Source organism: Lissotriton vulgaris, chromosome 4_1, assembly GCF_964263255.1.
Source record: "Lissotriton vulgaris chromosome 4_1, aLisVul1.2, whole genome shotgun sequence".
Classification (NCBI taxonomy): Eukaryota; Metazoa; Chordata; class Amphibia; order Caudata; family Salamandridae; genus Lissotriton; species Lissotriton vulgaris.
Window position 1 is genome coordinate 1780915522 of NC_141691.1, and position 22576 is coordinate 1780938097.

At 41.1% G+C, this 22576-nt stretch overlaps 1 protein-coding gene across 2 annotated transcripts in view; it reads left to right on the forward strand.

Annotated features, from left to right (window-relative positions):
• The first annotated feature begins 7868 nt into the window (after positions 1 to 7868).
• Positions 7869 to 22576, forward strand: part of OXR1 (oxidation resistance 1) — a 1826889-nt gene continuing 1812181 nt past the window's right edge. For both annotated transcript variants that reach the window (XM_086966107.1, XM_086966110.1), the window contains exon 1: positions 7869 to 8045. The gene's annotated coding sequence lies outside the window, so the exon portion shown is untranslated. The remainder of the gene's footprint in view (positions 8046 to 22576) is intronic.

Here is a 22576-nt window from a genome sequence, read left to right on the forward strand (position 1 = left end):
CACCTCTGGCCAACAATACCTCAACCGCTGTGTGGTGACGGGAACAATTCCAGGACAATACCTAGAATGGCAGTTTCAGCGCAACCGCCTTCCAGATGGCGTCTTCAAGCGCCATGCTGCGAAACGGCTTGAAGCAGTGAGAGTACGATCCAAGGAGCCTTCAGGTATAGCTGCACAACAACCAGGTAGTGAAACATTGTCAAGACCCGACCTCGAGAAGGGGAGGGGTATTTATATTTGACGGTCGCCTTTGCCATGGCAGGTTTAACACTCAGTCCTGTATCCCAAAGACTACTGGGATTTGTAGTCATACATCAGGCACCTGATAATCGGATGTGCAGGCACCATTCTCTCCCCAGTCACACCATGATAAAGAAGAGGTAGAAAAGCCCTCTGTGTAGGTGATGATAAACCCTGCACCCCTAGCCTCCGTGGATAATCATGACAATCTCTCTTGGGGGCAAATTGAGTCTATTAAAATGATGCCTTCTTCCTTAATATTATATGTGATTGTTATGATTCTCTTTCACGTCCCTGCTACCTACTTTAAAAGGAATAGACTCTCTCTTATCAAACTTCCTTTGAAAAGGCAAGTCTCTTCGTATACCTTTATCCTCGTTAAAAAAGGAAAAATCTAAAGGAGGCCTTATATTTCCAGATTTGAATAAAAAAAATTACGCTTTTTTTTTTAAAAACAAACTACACAATGGCTCTCTTTCCATCTCCCTGTATATCCTCCAATGTGGTTACAGAAGTATCTTATCACCCCTTCAGGTTTGAAAGAATTTCTTACTTTCACAACAAATATTTCTCAATCACGTTCACCTGTTACTTCACATTTCTGTGAACCCCTGACACAGTTTCTACCATCATCATGTCCCTTGGTCGCGACCTATCAACAACAACCAATTTGGCATGATAAATCTATACGAATTAAGAATCATTCTTTATATAGGAAGACCTGGGGTTCCAAGGGTTTGTGTTGGGTATCCCAACTTTTAGCCGATGATCATCTCTTACCTTTTTCTGAACTCTTAACAAAATTCTCACTGCCATCTACTTCCAAAATCCAATATGAACGATAATGTTCCTTGCTCAATCAATACCTTTCCTCTTTGACATCTACATCATTCCCTCCTTTCATTTCCACTTCACGTTTTCTATTATTAAACAATAATACATGATCTCAGCTATTTATAAATTATTACAAATGGATCCAGATTGAGTCATGACAAAGACCGAGCAAACCTGGGAGCAGAATTTAATGGAATGTTGGCCTACTGCCTTATGTGATATGCTTTGGCCTCAGCTTCACAAAACTTCACGGGATGCAAATATTACACAATCTCTTTACTTTGTTTTTCACTGTTTATTTATCTCCATGACCCTAAAATTATTTTCTCCAGATGCTACCTCTTCTTGCTGGTCCTGTTCGTTTTCAACTGCTGATTTAAAACATTTGTTATTTGAATGCCATTTTATTAATCAGTTTTGGAAACTGGTCTGGACTAAAATTAATAAGACTTTTAAAGTTGGTATTCCTTTTTCCTTAACTAATATTTTTCTAGGCAGTTTGACACCTCAGTGGCCCCAAGCAACCCTAAGTTACAAGTTGATAGATTTATTGTTAGTTATTACTTTTCATTTAATCTAAAATTATTGAATTACGCATTCTGTTGTGTTCAAATTGCACCTGTATAACTTATAGTAATCACATTCGTTGGTGTGTGTTGAGTTATCGTCCCCTATGTGTCAAAATGGCTACAGTTGCACCTCCCCAGTGGGAAGTGTCCCTCTATGTGCATTGCCAAAAGTCCAAAGGTAACAAATGTATTCAAATAATCAAAGGTAATCCAAAGTTGCAATCAGTGTTTCTTTAATGTATTATGCAATGATTTGTGCTCATTATTTTCATGAGGTCAATACATCATTTTCAAAAATCCATTGGTGGTTATCCATAATTTTCATTTTATAACATCAAACTGGAAACAAGCTCAGAATGTTACTTTTAAATCCTGGTGGAGTGCCATTTGCTTTCATCACAGACTTGACACCAACTATGTGTCTCATACATCTCTAGCCATAAAGAGGGATCTCTTATGCTCCCACTAAACAAGTATTTATCCCATTTCAAATTATCTGTTAATGAGAATATTACTGTATCAGACGATGTAAGGAAACCACTTTGAATGTCACCATACTGCCCTTTTTATGCTAATAAACAGATGTATAGGATTTCTTTAAACTCATATGTATATATGTTGATTTTTCCTTTCTTCTAATAATGTCTACAGTTCTTCATTGTTACCATTTTTTTATTTATAAAATATAGTTACATATTGCTTTTTCTTTTCGGGTGCCTCCCATATTCCTCATGTTTTTATATATTTTCTTACAGCATATCATTCATTTCTTCCAATACTTATGTATATTTTATCAACATTTTCTTAAACTATTTTATTTTATGCTCATTACTCCTGTTCTATTTTTCATTAATGGGATTTACACTAATTATTTTCAAGCTGTTTTTGTTGTTTTCATTAAAATCAATCTTTTTAAAAAAAGAAACTGAAATCAACGTGAGTACCTCTTCAAGAACCAAACATAACATCCAAATGCTCCTATAAAGGCAGCCACTTTACACAACTGTGCTTGTTAGGTACAGTGTTAATTTTGCCAGAATGCTTGACCTAAAGAGAATACACCATGTTAGCTCCTAAGTTAGGGCAGAATAGAAGAAATTACATGAAACAGTAAAAGACATGTAATTTGAGCAATATGTAATCAAAGGCCTTTCTCACTGAGAAAGGGAGAGATGGAGAGTTTCAATATTTTCTGGAGTGACAATCAATCAATCAGGGTTTTCTAGAGTGCACTACCCAACCGTTAGGGTCTCAAGGCTCTAAGGCAAGGGTGTGAGCAGCTCCGTTGGGTCATTCCAAGAGCCAGGTCTTGAGGTATTTCTTGAATTGGTGCAGTGTTAGAATTCGCCAGAGGTGGAGTGGGAGATCGTTCCAGGTCTTAACTGTGAGATAGGAGAAGGACCTCCCACCCAATCTGGCCCTGTAGAAGCATGAGTCTGTAGCTAGGGAGAGGTCGGCTGAGCAGAGGTTTATCTTGAGGGCTGGAAGGAGAGGCGATCATTGAGGTATTGAGGTTCGATGTTGTGGAGGGCCTTGTAGGGGTGCATGAGCAGCTTGAAAGTTATTCATCTTTTGACAAGGAGTCAGTGACGGTCAGGGGGGTGTTGGGTGATGTGGTTGTGCCGTGGGATTTCGAGGATTAGTCTGAATGCGGGGTTCTTGACTGTCTGGAGTTTGCTGAGGAGTTTTTTGTGGATTCCGGCATAGTGGGCGTTGCCGTAGTCCAAGCTGCTGGTGATGAGTGTGTGAATGACCATTTTCCTGGAGTCGGAGGGGATCCACTTGAATGTTTCACGTAGTATGCAGAGGGTTTTGAAGCATGAGGAGGAGACAACATTGATCTGGTGATTCATGGTGAGCAATGAGTCCACTATGATGCAGAGGTTATGTGCATAGTGTGTTAGGAGAGGTGGGTTTCCAAGAACGGGGGCCATAAGGTGTTGTTCAATGTGGAAGAGGTGGAGCTGAGGACATAGACTTCTGTTTTCTCTGACTTGAGTTTCAGGCAGCTATTCTTCATCCAGGTTGTGATGGCTTTCATCCCTTCTTTGAAGTTGTGCCTTGTGATGTCGGATTCCTTGATGAGGGAGAGGATGAGCTTGGTGTCATCAGAATAGGAGACGATGTTGAGTCTGTGGTTTCTGACGATAGTTGCGAGGGGAGCCACGTAGACGTCGAGAGGGTCGGGTTGAGGGAGGATCCTTGGGGTACTCTGCATCTGATCTCTATTGGTTCTGAGAGGAAGGGTGTCTTATTCTCTGTCCTCTGCCCATGGGCATAACTAGTATTGGAAAGGAAGTGCTTCTAATATGCCATTAGTTGCATCCCCTGGTGCACACCTATATCTCCTGGATGTTGGTCAAGGATTCCTTTCACAAAAAAATATTTTTCACAGCTTTTGTAGATTTCATTTTGATTTATTCAATATATATGATCATTTTCTTTCTAAAATTATTTTCATTTCATACTTGTATTTTATAAATATTCAATTGACATCATGGCCTTTGATTATATCCAATGCTTTTAGGGAATTGTGTGCCCTTCATCAGGGAGCATGTGCTATGCAATACAACTGATGAAAGAATTCAACTTACATGGGAGATCTCAGACAAAACCATCACATTCCTAGACGTTCAAGTTACCTTATCCGCCAAAGGCATTGAGACTGACAGTTATCGCAAGAGTACTTATAGAAACAGCACCTTACATTCTAACAGTTTTCACCAAACAGTTCTCAAACAGCATTTGCCTCTTTCTCAAATGAAGAAAGTAAAAAGGATCACATTGGACCCCAATAAAGCTACCTAAAGAATTGAATAAATGGGTGAGAGATTCACCAAAAGAGGCTATCCTCATTATGTAATCTCAATAGCTAAACAAAAGGTTAACAAGATGAAACGCAATGACTAATTGAAGGCAGAAAAACGAACTGATGAGGCAAGAACAGCCATTGTCTGTAAATATTCAACATCGAGCATAAATTTCAAAAAGATTATTAAAAGCCATTGGGGAATTCTGAAAGCAGAACCAGATTCCAATACTGTTTTTGATAATCCCCCTATTTTTGCGTACACCAGAGGCAAAAATCTAGGTGAACTTCTTAAATCTCGAATACAGACACCCATAACATACAGAGGTACCAGACCATGTTTACATTGTGGGAACTGCAATAACATCATAAGAGGCACTACCATAACTCATCCGATGAAGGGATACAACATCAAATTGCGGGTGAATGTGACTTGCGACACTCCCAATGTAATCTATATGTTGAAATGCCCCTGACGCAAAGTGTACGTTGGGAAGACTGAAAGGAAAATTAAAACAAGGATTAACGAACATAAATCGAACATAAGGACCCATAACCAAAAATCATCAGTAGCACTTCACTTCTTGGAAGAACATCATAATGTGTCACAACTACAATTTCTCATTCTAGAAACTGTCTGCAAGAGAGAAGGATTGGACAATAATAAACATCTCCTCCAAAGAGAGAACAGTTGGATTCATACTATGAACTCAAGCAAACCTTTTGGTTTAAATGATCGCATTGAATTTGTGTGTTATCTATACTGTATAATGGCAATTTTGTTATGCTGTTACTGTATTCCTTTACTCTACTAAAACGATGCTTGGGATGTCCCTTACCATGCGTTTTTAATTTCACATATATTTATCGTGGTTTTCACACTGGCTCACATTTTTACACAATTTACCTCCTGGTTTTTTCTTTCACGAGTTATTATTTAATATTTTTATTCATTTTTTTAAATATATTTTTGCTTGCCACTGTTATGCCTTCTTTTATCTTTTCGGTCACGTGATCGGCACTGACAACCTATCGAATTGCTTCCGCTTCGGTATCAGGAAGCAGTCCATGAACACACTCAGCAAGCGCATTCTGGCCACTTCGCGAAACTGAATTTAGGAAGAGACGCCACGCATCTTAAACTGTAAGTTGTAAGACGGACTTTTGAAATCCACATAGCGATATTGTATGTATGCCGTGATGAGGATTCTTATGACTCTGTTTTCATTCTTAGTTTTCAAACTTGGCAGGAATTCGCTCCACCCGTGACATGTAAGTTTAACACTCGTTTTGTGTATATTCACCTCTTGAATTTCCCGTACACATCCATAACACTGGGCACAATACACCATGAGCATAGAGAGCACGTTTGATACGCATGGAGTGAACTTTACAGTATTTTAGCAACCCATGTTGGGTAATATTGTATTAAAGAGAATATATTTTTTGTTTAATTTGCATAGCACATGCTCCCTGATGAAGGGCACACAATGCCCGAAATGCATTGGATATAATCAAAGGCCATGATGTCAATTGAATACTTATGAAATACAAGATATGAAATGAAAATAATTTCAGAAAGAAAATGATCATATATATTGAATACATCAAAATGAAATCTACAAAAGCTGTGAAAAATATTTTTTGGTGAAAGGAATCCTTGACCAATATCCAGGATATATAGGTGTGCACCAGGGGATGCAACTAATGGCATATTAGAAGCACTTCCTTTTGAATATTGCACAGGCGTCCATGACAGGAGACGTCACCCAGGTGGCACCCGGAACTATAAAAGCTAGCTCTCAAAACGATCCAATTTTAGGCTGAGCACCAGTCTTCATCACCCAATTCATAACTAGTATTGGGCCTTTCCTTGGATAGCGGCGTTGTGGAGTCTGGTGACTAGTGTGTGGTGGGAGATGATGTTGAAGGCTGCTGATAAGCCAAGGAGGATGAGGGCTGCCATTTGACTTTAGTTGAGGAGGGTGCGGATGTCATCTGTGACGACGCGGAGGGTGGTCTCAGTGCTGTGGTTACAGCGGAATCCGGATTGAGAGCTGCCTAGGATGTTGTTGGCTTTGATGAAGTGTACTAGCTGAGTGTGGGCACAGCAGATAGAAAATGTCAATGATACCAAGGTGATATTAAAAACAAATGGGAACAAGCATTAGAAAGCCATTAAGAGCTGTGTTAGCTGCTTGCCTTCCGACATAGCCAACGATTGTTTCGTTTTATTTTGAGAAGTTACCGGGCTCTCATTAATCTAAAGAAAACATTGATTTAAAGGCAAAATATTTTTGGGTTTCAAAAATAACACATTGCTATAGTAGCTCCTGCTTGCACTGAAAGGGGGGAGCTATTTTGATTGCAGTAGCGTTCCTTGTATAAGAGCAGAATGGCGCCAACCACACTGAAGTTACTCAACATGGTTTATGCTGTAGTTGGTGGGAGAAGAATATGATTGACACAATAGCTGCCTAAAGGATGATATGGGCTGACTGAAAGCTGTTAAAACTAAGCATGTTATAATTTTGGTAAAACAAAAATAAAGGAATGTCTTGGAATGAGTAGTATAGTGGTAGGCAAGAACAATTAAAGAGCCACATGTTTGTCAAGTTGTATTGCCATTAAACTACAGCTCCTCTCCCAGATTCTAAACACGTGTTCCTCATTAATTATATCTAAATTGTGCCCGGCTAAAAATCAGTGTTGGTTCAAGGCAATGCTCTTCAGTTTTAGTGGGTCTACGGTACTGTATAAAGCTGCCTGAATATCTGATTTTGTTTTCTGCTTCACCTTGTTATATGTTGTATTTGGCAATGGAGTGTATTGCTGCAGTAGCTGCAAGCCCCTCTGCATATAATGTATACAGGGTCCAGGATGCTCCGATGTGGAAAGGTGTGTTGTTTTGTGCAGGGTGAGGAACCCATCATAGTGCTTGACAATTGTTTATTTGCTCACATCTACATTCTTCTCATGCATGGTTACAGCGAAACCGTGTAGTATGCTAAATTGAAATATTTTTAATTTTCCTTTCCACACAAGGTCAAAAGGGCGACTTGAGAAACGTCTGAAGTGGGAATAAATTGGACTGCATTTTAAGTTCTTGACAGCAATACATTCTCTTTAGCTTTCTCAGATACTTAGCTGCAAAAGATTTTTTTAAACACGAAACGGGGAGATGGTTTGCCCTTCCACTGGGTGCTGTTTTTATTATCTTCGCACAGAACGACTGTCAGAGCCCAAATAACTGAATGAATCGGCTCGTGGAGGAAGATGCTGCACCTATAGCCGAGCGGAAGGCAGGTCCGTGTACCTTTAAGCTCCAGCTGTTCTTTTCGCAGGTCCTATTTTTAGAAACGCTGTGGTAGAATCCAGATTACCCCCTCCTTCCTCGGACGCGTTTGGTAGTTCCCAGACGGAGAAGGTCAGAAAACTGAGCATGTCTAGATGTGCTGAGCGGAGCTCCAGCGGGATGCACTTGTTAATATATCCAGTGCGAGGGGCCTGTTGCGAACAGCCAAATGGCCAGGGGATGCGGCGCTGAGTGAAACGCAGTAGGCTGCAGGGACACCGCGTCTCCCGGCTGCACAGTGAGTGTCATCTTCCTCTCCTTATTGCGTGAATGGAAATAAAGCCACGTGGTTGGAGCATCACCTCTGTGAATGAACATACGGCGGCGGAGGATAAAAATATGAGGATCACTGTAGTTTCGCGCGCAGCTGCCCGCCGTGGGGCTGGCTCGGCACGGTGCCGCTGAGCTGCTGTCCAGCGAGCGGGGTGCTGGAGTTAGCTGCTGGAGCGTGGCCAAAAGTCCGGAGCCTGCTCGGGTGACTGGGCTCCGGTGTGGCGTGGTTGCTGTTGTTGTTGTTGTTGCTGTCAGAATAAGCCTTCTTTCCGCTTCGGCTAATGACTGGTTTTACACCGCTTAATTAGCTTGCAGTCCTCGCAGGCAAAGTAACCCCCGCGTCTACCGTCTTGTGTTGTTTTGCTTTGTCATCAAAAGGTTTTTTTTCCCACAACGTGCACGCAAACTGCGCAAAAAGGGGTTAGTGTTGTTTAATTTCACTCTTGGCTGCTTTACACTGTGCTCCAGAATGCAATAACTAGTGCACGCCTGAACTGCTTCTAGCTTATGTTACCACGCGGCACAAATCATCAGGCGCCTGCGTTTGTGCATATGGTATGCGTGCGCCTGTGTGCGTTTATCTGCGTGGATTAGATATCAAAAGAGAGCTATAGATTAACGTCCGGTTAGCATTAAATTCGTATTCTCGTATAGCTGCCTCTGCGCCTTGAACCTTGTTTTAGTGACATGGTTTTATGCGCTGTATAAATAATAAAACGAAATGCATGCGCCTAACATATTTTCGGTCTAAACATGTTTCTTCCAGGTTGTATTTTATGGCGGGAAATGTATTTCCGTGTGCGTTCCGGGCAGGCTTTGTAAATACGAGAGGTACTGACCCCCACCGCCTCTCCCCTACAGCCATGTGTTTCACTCCATACTCCGGGTGGCTCGGAAAACAAGTGGGTATCCAGTGTCACAGCCTCGAGGCTCTTTCTTAAAATGAATATTGAATATCACTGCGTAGAGCGAGTGCCTTGACAGAGGCGAGGAGCCGGTGGTGGGCAGGAAGAATGCAGCGCGGTGTAACGCTTGTTCACCGGATCAATTTCCACCCACCGATGTGGTGCTGGATAAAAAGCACGCGGTCATTATAGTAGGCGGATCACCCTACTGAAATATGCATATCTGTTGAGTTGGCTACAGTGTTCCTTTTGTGTCCTGGTCATTATTTGGGACAGTTTAACCCAGTTGGAGTTTTCTTTAGTGAATTAATACTGCAAATGAAATGCCCTGAGGTGCTTCCTAGGTAGGCCAGGTGAAGTGTACGCTGAGTGAACAGTTTAATGAACTCTTCTATAAACACTATATACGCTGACATTCAATCCGCACACTTAAGGTGCAGTGTGTCTCGGGTTCAAGAAAAGCAGACATCCTCAACGATTCACCAATTGAGAATGAGTTACTTACCCCTATCTCTGCAGCACAGGTATCTTTATAGATAAAGAGGCGACGTGGATATTTCCCACACGTGAAGCGTGGGATTACCAGCCTGACACGGGAGCATACAAAAAGTATACGAATCTCTAAACAAGCCAATGTTTGAGAAGAATAAGTTACTTCATGTATACGTTGTGGGCAAGCAGTGGTATCTTTTATAGTTTAATAGATTATTTAAATAAGTCTCCTTACAGTCACATTTATATCACCATTTTTTAAAGTCAGTCAGTTTTTGGGGAAAAATGTAATTGTCTGAACTGAATGCTCCCATAATTATGAGGCTAGATAATGGCATGTCTTGCAGCAGTCATCTTCTCACTATTAGCGTGCATGTCAAGTAACAGGCATACGTGTTTAACCTAAATTGCTAGACTGCCGTCTGTAATGTGGCCAATTAGTTCTGACATCAAAGACAATTTGTGAGTCACTCTTAGAAGAGATGCTAGATACAGCCACAATCCAGGCAACATTTTCGCCTGTTATTTCAGTTTCCAGCGAGATGGAAGAAGTCAAAGAGGCTGTAATACAGTTTTGCAATAAGCCGTATGACAGCTAGATCAAGTGAATGCAGAAGAAACGTTTAAGGTTTTTTTTTATTGTAAAATATTATTGTTTCCAGCTCAAGGAGTTTATTTATGTTCAAGGCCAGACGTGTTCATTCTTTCCTAATTGCAAGCAACAATTACAGTTATTAAAATGTGAACATGTTGACAAGTTAGTGGTTGTTTTTTGACAGTGGAGTGGGTTTTGATAAGAGATTTTCATTGTGGAAATGATGCTGGATATTTCTAGTGTGGTATGAAAGCTGGGGGGGGGGCTGTGCAGCATTGTGGATTCGAACGTCGGAGATACACATAAAGCCCAGCGAATGTTGTTACGTGTGATTTGCTTCTATTCGTTGTCTTTGTCGTTCTAACTGTGAGTATGGGCTCAGGTGCTCGCATTTCCCATTGTCTACATCAAATAAAGTGCCTCTTTTAAGGCAGGTGCGTTTGACATAGGTTTGGAAAGCAGGATTCATGTGAAAGTTTCAGGATAGCCACGCACCACATGGAAGAGCTCCATTTACATGTATTGTATGTGACTGTTTCATATGTGGATATTCCAAAGCTTTGCCATGGATCCAATCCTCCATGACTTATGTTGGACATTTTCGTCTTCAAGGGACAAACTGGTTCTGGAATATTTTTTATATTTCAATAATTCTGACTTCTATGAAATTTTCTTTAATTTGATTACACTTTATATCTTTGTACGTACACACATATGTGCATGAAATTACATTTGTTATTAATCATTATTAGAGTACATCCATAAACCATTCCCACTCTCTTCTCTTCCTTCCTCTTTGCTCATGTTAGACTCTCAGCTTATTTCCTTGAAGCTTTATTGTATTATGATATATATTTGTTATATTATTCATGGAAATATTTAGTAGGTTTGCTCTATCAACTTTTATTATATAGAGTGATTACACTTTTGTACTCCAATAGATTATCTAATAAACCTTTAAAGCCAAAAGTAATTCTGACATCTGAATGTTGCAATAAATGCACAGATTTGAAATAAATTGTACCAAGTAATACTTTTAAATTACAAAAAAGTGTGTGCATTAAAAAAATAATATTTGTAATTGTTTTATACAGACCTATTCTAAACACATTTGTAGAAAGGCATGTCAAATTGTGGTAACATTCATAGCTATAAGGTCAAAAAGAGAAAGGGAAATACAATTTATCTATATTGAACGGTCTCTATATGTATGTGTTAAACTTGGCATCCTTGGCATGGCTTCTCCCGACCTTTTGCATCTACCGCCTGTTTTTTTGATGCTGTGCTGGATGTTGGTATTGCTGGTTTAGATGCTTTGGCCACTGCCAATCAGTGTCAAAGTGTAAGTGCTCCCTGTACAACTTGTTATTACAATTGGTTATCCATGATTGGCATATTTGATTTACTGGTAGGTCCCTAGTAAAGTGCACTGAGTGTGCCCAGAGCCTGTAAATTAAATGCTGCTAGTGGTCCTGCAGCACTGATTGTGGCACCCACATAAGTAGCCCTGCAAATGTAACTCAGACCTGCCACTGCAGTGTCTGCGTGCAGTTTTAACTGCCATGTCAACCTGGCAATGGCATCCACTCGCCAGGCCCTAACCTTCCCGAAGGTAGGCCTAAGGTACCCCGATGGGCAGGGTGCAGTGAATGTGAAAGGTAGGACATATACTGGTGTGTGCGACATGTGCTGATAGTGAAATACTTCAATTTTGTTTCTCACTATTGAAAGACTGTCTGTCCCATAGAATAACATAGGAGATACTTTGTAACATCTTACACATATAACTTCCCATTGGGAGAATTGGAGAAATGAGGTTTAGGCTCTCTGAACTCAAACTTTATTCACACCTCTTTTAGTGAAGATTGTTTTTAAATTGCGTGTTTGAAAATGCCACTTTTAGGAAGTAAGTGAACCCAAAGGTATGTGTGTTACGTGCCAATCAGTTGCACTGCGAAGTGTAGGAAATGTTCCTCACAATTAACAAGTATGCTTGTCGTACTCCAAGAAATGAGGTGGCGAAGTGAGCTAAAGAATGATGATGGATTCAACCCAGATCTGTGACTTGGGGTGAGTGTCTAAAAAGTTTCAGCACTCGTCCATCATCTCCTTGTGGTTTGCCTTGTTTGCCCTAAGTTTGCAGGGTATGCCCAGACGCGGGTCCCTCGCTCACTTTGCCACTGGATTCAAGCTCCCTGCCCCCTACTCCCTGCCGGTGGCAGGGAGTAGGGGGCAGTCGTTATCCGCGGAGGAACCGGATGGTCCCAATTTAAACGGGCAGCTTAAACGGTGATTACGTTTCTGGCAGGGTTGGGTTTCAGGCAGGTATGCCATGGAGATCAATCTCCCCGTGGAGTGGTTGAGGCGCCAACAATGGGCTGATTCCTCACGAGCCTTAACAGACGACTGCAAGTGCTTCCCGGGCCGGGAAGCACTTGCAGTCGACGACTGCCCCCTACTCCCTGCCACTGGCAGGCACCCACTGTGTGCACCTCTCCCAATGCGGCTATCATGGCTTGGAATGATTAGGCTTTACTCAGTCCTGATGATGATCCCTGTAACTATGTAATGGGATCGAAACGCCGTCGACAACTTCTACACCATATACTCTGTTGGGTATCTGTTACTATATTTCAAGTAATGGTGTAAATGTGAATTCTGTTATTGCTATATGCACAGAAAACAATAGCTTTTGCCTAAAAACCTTTCTCCACCTTCTATCCACTCCGCTAACCATGACAATTGGTAAACGTCTGTGCACAGGCTTGTGCCCATCTCCAAGAAATTGTTGAAGGTATCTCCTAAATGGGCAAGTCAATTTACAATATAGTTTCCATTGTGTCTATATTTACCTATTGACTATATCCCTCCATGCATAGGACCGCTGTTGTCTTTACTCATATGTTCCCCGAGGTCCTGTGCTGACTCGATTGGGTGCCCTTGTTGTTTTTTATAAGCTGACGATCATGTGGCACATTAAATATTAAGTTCAGCATACTTTCTGAAGCATTTATTCACTCTGGAATATAACTCATAGGTTGCTACTAGCTTTTATTCGGTAATATAAACACAACAAATAAAACCTTGCAGCAGCTTGGTAGAATTTTGCACACATGGGCATGCTTAATTATGTTGTGTAATAGAAACAGTTGCTATTTTCAGCTCTAAAACATTTTAAAACAGTGGTAGCAAGAACTTCAAAAGAAAGTAAATATGATTTTTTCTAGATATATTTGTAGTGGTTTGCCATGCTTATATGTGTAGATATGGAAAAAGGACTTCAACTTTCTTCTGTTTGCCTGACTTTTTCCAGAATCTTAGTTTCATATGTATTAACATTCTTTGAATATTGAACCTCTTGGGAGGATGCCACCTATATTTTATTGATCTACTTCTTGGAGTGGATTGTGAAGTGTACATCTCTGGCATAGTGTACCCATGACACAGTACTGTTAGTCTACACTAATGGACCCCGTGAACCCGCAAGCATAAGTGCGCCAGAGGGGGTGGCTTCTACTGATATTACAAGCATAATGGAAGGCAACAGCAAGTTATGGGTTTGAAAAAATCATTACTACACTTGTGCAATATCCCTTCGTCCTACAAATGTAATCATTTATTTTAACCTCAGTTCAAAACTAAGGTGATAAAAAACTACAAAAACTCTCAGGGCGTTTTATATTGGCAAAATTATTCTTGATGTGAATTTGAGGATTCACCCAAAATGACAGCCGAGTCGAATTACTAACTAAATTAGCCAGTAAAGATGGCACTGTCACTGTAGATGAAACTATCAATTAGTATGGAACTCAAGCGTCTGGGTGGGACAATTGAGGGACTGGGTAACAGGTTGATAGTTGGTGGGGTTCATTAAGACAGTGAAGGGGAAACCGAGCAACATCCAAATGTGCTAATTGCACAACTATCAATATCTAAATAGAGAATAATAAATTACACACAAAGGCATTTCAGGTTTAATGAACAACACCTACTCAGTGGTCTCAATGGTTGAAAGTAACTTAGGATGTAGAGACTTTCCAGTGACATATTAGGCATCTTTAAGAACACAACCTGCTGAGTAGCCACGTGAACATAATGCTTTCTTTTGTAGCGGTAGAGAGAACTTGATTGGGAGCGCCCTGAACTCATTGATCCCCGTTATTTCCCCACCCTCAAATGACCATGCTCTTTGGTCTGGTGAAGCCGGGGGCAGGACCTTTCAAAGGATTGCACGTTTTTGGTGAATATCAAGCGGAAATCGCTGATTCTCTGTGTTCTGCTATTTTTGTGTGTTTTTCCTCTAGTCTTTCACACAAATAAATTGTCTGTTTTTATCAGCTAAAGTTCTGAGTGAAAAAAATTACATTTCCGACGTTACTAGGCTCATTGGAAAATACGGGCCAATTGTAATCGAGGGCTAAATCTATAAGCATGGTGCCTAGCTAATAAATCCTCCTGATGTTATTACCCAGTATAACATTATCACGCCCATAGAAGCCGGAATGACCCCTCTATATTGAGGCATTATCAGCTCACATAATTATGTAATTCTGTGGGTCTGAGTCACAAAACATATTATAAATGCCTGCCATAGATTTAACTTTTTTGAGAGGCATTCGAAAAGATAACAGGACCATTGCCTGGATGCTGCAACCGTCAGATGATTTCCTTTTCTCACCGCTAAATCACTGCATGCAAGGTTTGGGGGTGTTTCCTTCCCATTTTTTTCCATGGATAAGAATGTACTTCTACAATTGACAGGCGTACATTTCTAGCAATATTGTGGGTGGGAGTGGACCCTAAAAAAGTTTATGAACACTCACAAACTCATGTTTGTGGGTTCTCACCAACTTTTAATGGCCTTACCAATCTGGAATGTGCAGTGTATGCTGATGGCGAACATTTATTCCAAATCAAAAGTACACAATGCTGGTGTACTTTTATCTGTGAGTAAATCTGTTCATGAATGTAAACGCCAGCAGGTAAGTCGAACGTAGGTGTACAAGTGTCCTTGGGAGCGCGAGGGGTCTTGTTAGCGCAAATGTGTTGCTTTGATAATATGGAAAGCCGTGCCTGGAGGCGTTTGCTGGAGGCATACACTCCCCAGTGCTCAAAGCATTTAAGCTACAATTGGTCTGATCTCCAGTGGGGTAAAATGCCATCAAATGGTTCAGGCCTTGTGGTTTCTGCTGACTCCTTTTTCGGCCGGTACTACCGCTTGGTGGAAAAAGAAGGACTTTCTAAAGCATCCTCGCATTTATGCAAATGTCTCATATTTTGTGATGTGCGGTATTGCTTAGGTATTTATGAAGCTGCGATTTTTATGCAACACGTTTAAATGTCATTTTCTAATATTAACTCCAATGGGTGATATTTTTGTAAACTGTATTTAGGACATTATATTTTTGTCAGTTGATGTGTATGTCATGATAGTCTGGAACCATACGGTAAGGGTAGCAGTGAGACCTATACTGCCTCACTCATGTGCAATGAGTTTGTTAATGTGATTTAGTGTTGGCAGTATTAACCTGCTTTAGTGGCCATTGGGCCCTGATACGGATTTCCAAAACTGACCGCAAATGATGTTGACATGAGAGGGACAGAGAGACAATGGTCCACATTGTGTCCCACATATATCACCAAGTACTTCTTATTGATATTAAAAGGACTGATTTAGAAGTGGATGATAACGGGACCTATCCATCCATATTTGTAAGAAATATCAGTGTAAACTGATGGCAAAGCTAATGATGGCTTCACCATTGTGATTACATCTGTCTGGCTTCATGTCACCAGAATGGGGATTTGGGCATCTGTCTATAAGAGGAGGACAATCCACCCCTTTATAGTGGTCTGTGTAGAACCATGGCACAGAAGTTGGGGCATGACAAGCCATGTCTTGGAACTACTTATACCTTAAACACCACTGATTCTTTTCTCAGACCTTGGTTGTTGTGGTGCTGCAGATGTCAATGTAATGATAATAAAATCATCATCTTTTGATGTGGCACCTGTGCTAGGTGTCGTGGTTTGGTATCTCCTGGTGTCTAGTTCTTTCTGAGTTAGAGTTCTTTTTACACCAGACTGCCTCTCTAAAACACAAATTTGCTAATGGTGCAGAGGAAACATTTGAGGACATTTCTAAAGGATGTCTGCAAATTTTTTAAGTAGTGTTCCCTAAGAGTCAGATGTCCATACATTAGGTATACCTATTTCCTAATTGTGATTCTCTCAGAATCGCAATGAGGAAATCGGTATTTCTAATGTAAGAAAAGCAACGAGTTTCATTAACCTCATTGGGGCACATGCATCAACGTTGTTATATTCCACATAGGTATCCTAAATAGGCACAGGTAACATTGCAACCTTTCACATAAATCCCTCCCTACATTTCATACATAATGGTTCATAGGGACGGACCTTTTACCTAGATACAACACTGCATTCAGAACACAGGTTTTTCCCTGGTTCGATACTCATACAGTATGCATGAGGCTTCTGGGATGCACAGCAGGACTCACAGAAGGGCGAACATCTCCAGTATAATATCAATGTTAAAGTTCAAGCCCAACGTCATTCTTTAGGCCGACACAGTAACACAGCGAGGTAGGACCCCTGGGGAGACCTGTGGGTATATATACATCATGTCTTGCTTAGAGAGACACAGGAGACCGTGACTTCCGGACTGACACACTGACTAGAGACGCTGAGGTTCCTGCATGCAAACGCTCCAGCTCGAAGTGGTCTAACATCCCTTGCAGGCTGTGCAACTCGAGACCAGGATGGGGTCTCATATTCTCTCCTTACTCAGGTAATGGGGTTGACTAGACCTTAAAGGAATTCTTGGCATAACACATACCACCTACATCAATTATAGGTACATTTAGGTACATCTAGTTAGGGAGGCATTGTAGGAGTACACACTTTCTTATCATGCGTTTTACGTACTTGTATATATTCATGATTACTGCAAAATGGTAGAACTGTACCATCCCCTTACTTTCATAGTACTGCTAATCATATATCTCTGCTACTGTCTAATGGTTGTCGCAGCAAATCTATTCTACACTAGAATAACAACTGTTCAATAAATTCTTATTGAAAAGCCCAGACTGTTTATTCTGTGTATCTCTTAGACCAACTAAGTGAGCACGTGTGACTGAACAAAAAGTAGTACATCGTTTCCACGATCCTGGGGGATCAGGGGTCTCATGTTCTGAGGTTGCCGGAAACTATTCTCTCCCCGATAGGAGGAGACTCTAGTGGCACTGTGAGCAGGATTATGCAAACAGGCTAACATATCCAGTAGGGGTGCTCTGAACCAGTCTGCCACCAAACCCACATTTAATGTTATCTGAATGAGCAGATCCTGTATAGGATATATAGGAACTGCACAACAACATAAGGAATTGCGATTTTTAAGGAATCGCTATTAAGGACCGGCAAATCCCTATGCATGTAGGAGTTGCAAAATAAATTGTGATTCCTACACATTCCCTATTCGAAAATCGCAAATTGCAATTCACTAATAGGAAATGACTTCCCATTCATTCCTATGGGCCTATAGGCCTATAGGCCCATAGGAATGAATGGGAATCTACTCGCAATTTGCGGTTACAAAAAAGGACATGACAAATTGCCCATGCAATTTCAAGGGTGCTAGGGGGCCAAAAGGCAACCCTGATGTACCCCCAAAAATGGCCTGAGTGCACATGTGGTGCACACACATGCCCTAAGGGCATGTGTGTGTGCCACATTGCACTTAAAAAAATGCGATTTTGAGCATTTTTCTAAGGAATTGAAAATTGCCATCAACTTGAAGTTGATGGTAATTTGGGATTCCTTAATACAAAGTTGCATTCTCAGAATGCTTCTTGCATTGCATTTAGGGAATCGCAAATTGCAATTCCCTAACTGCATTTGCGAATCGGCCTGTTTGCAACCACTAATTAGCTTGATGTATATACCCCATTGAGTTTCATTTAGTGATTCCTTGTGGGTCACACACTGACGTTCCTCATGAATATCAATGAGGTAGGTCGCAGTTTGCAACCCATCAGGAATCACAGCCATCAGAGGTTTGGTGGCTGCTGAGGTCAGCAAACCGCCATGTCTGTGATTACTTTTTAATAAAGCAATCTTTTTTATTTAAATGCAGCCCATTTTTCTTAAAGGAAAACAGGATGTGTTCAAAAAGAAAATAATTAAACCTAGAAGTTTCATTTTTTAAGAGTAGGCAATGGTCCATGGGACCACTGCATTCGCTTAAAAAATATGTGTATTTACATTATCATAGGAGAAGGGATCCGTTAAGACCCCTTCCCCTTTCTATGCGAATGGATTACCACCAGTTCTAAACTGGTGGTATAATATTGCTGTTTTGCAACTGAAACTCGGTCATAAAACAATAACACATATCGTACTGATTCTCTATTTGTAAGGGACGCCATAAACATGCCCCTTCCAAATTACGAATCGCAAACGCAAAATGCAATTCGGTAACAAGTTACTGAATCACATTTTGCATTTTGTAAATTTGAAAAAGCATTTTTCTGATCGCTAATGGGCTGAAACCTCGAATCAGGCCATTTCTGGCTTGAAAAGTGCTCTATACATCTGGCCCTTTGTGTCCTATCTGGTGGCTCCTTTCATTTTTGTTTTGTTTGGATTTTCCAGAGGTGCTGATGTACTCCAGTAGAAACCCCTAGAGCCAATGACAGAGTGCTTTGTCACTCCTGCAGGGCGTTTAACTTCCTTTTCTGGGTAAATCAGAAATATTGCAGAACCAACGTTTTATTCAAAATTGTCTTTTTATTATGAAGGGGTATTTTTTTTATTTGAGCCCACAGGTTTGAATTTACGTACATAAACAACCAAGATCTCTTGTATTATTTTATTAACACTTTTGCATTTTTAGCAGTTGGTGAACCGCAGGACCTAAAAATAGTACAGTGGTACCTGTGACTCACAGTAAAACCCATCAAATTGGTTGGTATCACTGTATTGTTGCATTGCGAACACATTTTTACCCTTTTTTCATCATGAGGAATTTGCACATGGGTGTGTCAGCATTCTGTTCTGTGCCGTGATAATTTTTCTCGAGGGGTTTCCCTTTTTTGGGAGTATTCAGAAAACAAAATGCATACTTCGCAAGATGTTCAAGTGGCTCCCCCTGAGTCCAGGAGAACCATCACCCATGCACTCATCACCAGTAGACTGGACTACGGCAATGCCCTCTATGCCAGAATCAACAAAAACCTCCTCCGCAAACTCCAGACCGTCCAGAACGCCACAGTATGACTTATCCTCGATATCCCACGACACACCTACATCACCCAACACCTTGGCGGCCTGCACAGGCTCACCGTTGAAAAAAGAATAACCTTCAAACTGCTAACACACACACACAATAAGCCCTCCACAACACCGCACGACAATACCTCAAGGACAGAATTTCCTTCCACGTCCCCAAGAGAATCCTCCACTCATCAGACCTCGCCCTAACCACCATCCTTCGTTTCTACAGGGCCAGAGCTAGTGAAATACCCTTCTCCTACCTCGCAGCCAAGACCTCGAGCAAACTCCCCCTTTACCTCCAACGGAGCCCAACACTGCACCAATTCAGAAGGGACCTCAAGGCCTGGCTCTAAAATGACCCTTACGGAGCTGCTAAATCCCCCCCACTCCAGCGCCTTGAGACTCTCGCAGGTGAGTACTGCACTCTTCAAAACCCCAGACCAATTGATTGATTGAGGAGAGAAGACACCACAGGAAAAATCTCAGTAGCAGGTCAAGCAGATGAGAACCACTCCAGAGTCCATCGCTAGACAATGCTTCCCAGTACCAGCTTGGGAGCAAAACGTCCCAGCAAAGGTGGTCACATGTAACTTATCCCTCAGATTTTAGTATGGGTACTGGGATGAAGTACCTTTTTGTCCCATAAAGCAAGATCATACACCTGAACACATGGTACACTCACCAATTCAATGCTGCCAAAAGAAGACAAAATGCAACCCAGAGGCTCTATGCAATCAGAAATCCTTGCAACATAGAGGGATCTCAATCAGGTGTATTCCCACATTGGGATATACTGCACCAACTGCTCCAGAATAATTTCGAACAGGGGGCAAAGTTATTCAGCTCAGGGAAATCTGGTGGGTGCCTGGGTGCCCACTAACTGGACAGCAAGAATAAAAACGTTTTTTATTCATCTTCTTATGGCAAGTTTTTTTATTTAAATTGAACCACTCCAAAAAATAAAAACTGTAGAAAAATGTTTTAAAAAATCACAAACAAAAAAGGTTCTTATTAGAGCCACCTTTCTTGGTTAATTAAAAATTAAACATGTTGCTTGTCATGTCTGTTTCTTAATGTTAAACTGTGTTAGTATATTTTAAAGGGAAGATTTATTATTAGTTGGCACAATGTTGATCAGAATATAAACATGAGCCCAGATTTACTAATGCTTAGCACAGGCTTTGTATTACTTTTATAATGCTAACCAAGTGCAAAAAAATGTGGTCGTATTGACTTTCCTATAAATCAAGATTTTTCAGCTGTGTGAAGTGGTCGTTGTCTGCAGGGCCTGACTTGCTGCCAGGCCTTGGTCCCAACTCCCAGCAGGATTACCAACCCCACTTTGCATGGACTTTGGCTGTGCACAGTAGTGACTGACTGTAGTTGCCGCATCCTATCATCCTGGGAGTGACCAAACACCGCTGTTCATGGCCTTTGGTATTATTTTTATTTTAAATACTGGGTGGTCCCTATAGGTGGGCTCCCTGCCTTGTTTTGTGGTCTTTTTTCTTGAAATTCAAGACCTAGGACTAAGTCCCTAAGTGCTGTAAATGGCATCTGCACATTGTGTTCAATGTTGCAGCTGGTCAATCAGGTTGTTTGGGTCCCACAGGAATAAAATGGCCCCCTCAACCAATCACAAGCAGCCAATTTAAAAATGTGTTAGTAAAAGGAGGCTTGCGAGGGATTAACTGTCTGGATATACCTAATGTTTTCTTAGGGTTACCCTTTTCATGCCCAACACAAGCCGCTCTTTAAATGCTATTTTCTTTAAAATTACTGCATGCATTTACATAAAATTACAAAAAGCACGTTTTCCAAGTAAGGTCTAACTTCTACCAAATGTGGTGTCAATTTTCTACTCTGTTTTTCTCTGTATCAGAGAGCAAGGTTTCCTATGGGAATTGACATTGGAAATTGCACTATTGAGACAACCCCCATTTCATCAAATAACGCTGAAGTTATTAAGAAAACTTAAATGCTGTTCATATGAAACTCTTGCCTATATGTTCATATGCAAGCAGTGATGCTTAAAAATATACTTTCCTACTCAGTACTATATGCTGGAGAGTAATTACAAATACCATGTAGCTGTTTTTATATGGATAACAGGTGTTCTTCATTCACCATCTTAATCTCCTCTTCATCTAGTATCCTTATTGATTACATCTATTGGTCAATAATTTTATAAAAAATGCAATAGAGTCCCAGTAATTGGCTTTTACTGCATGTACTGAAGGATGAACACTTCCGATTGCATGCTCTATCTTACTGCATTAGTTTGATAAATGGAAAACATAATATGGCAAAATGGTGCTGCATCATTTATTAAAAACTTTCATGTAACTAATACATATAAAGAGCCGTTGTGAAATTTGGGGATCGTGTTACGTCCAATTACTTGTTTAAATTTAGGTTATCATACCATATTGGATAGACTTTGAGAAACAGAAATTTGAAAATGGCCAAAGATCTCTAAACATTTACAGAATGCTCTGTTGTTTTGTATATGTTTTATTTTGGTCTCAAGTGAAAACAATTGAGTTGTTATTTTCTAGCTAGAGGTTTTTTACTGCTATGTGTCATGTTAACACACTTGTAGATCGTAAGGAGCAGAACACATAGGGGCCCATTAGGATGTCGGGCGGATTGCCCCCGCCAGGCTGGCGGTTGCCACTGCCGGCCTGGCGGGGGCAATCCGCCTGACATCGTCTCCCAATGCCCCCCGCCATATTAGTATGGCGGGGGGACCGCGGCGGACGGAAAGACCGTCCGCTGCTTTTCCGCCCCGGTTGCCTTGTGGCCAGGGCGGAAAAGGTTTAATATGGTGGCGGTGTCAGTTTGACACCGCCAGCCATATTACAATGGGCCCGATCTGATGCCTTTCCGTGGCGGCAATTGCACTGTGAAGTCAAAAACAAAGTGTTTGTTAGGCGCAACATGCTGCACTCTGACAAATATGCAAAGTCACAAAAAATGTCACTAAGCGGTCTTACCAAAGCACGACTTTTAAGACAGGTTATTCCATCTAGAAAACACAAGTAAAGGCCATAAAATTGCTGCCCTCACACTCACAGTGTCAGTTTCCATATTTCTAAAGCATTTCAGAGCCTAACACTTACTTAGACTCTGTACTGTAGCGTTCGATATGTATGTCCTCTATCGCTCGGCTGATCTCTTCAGGGCGAGACATGGTAAAAAACACAC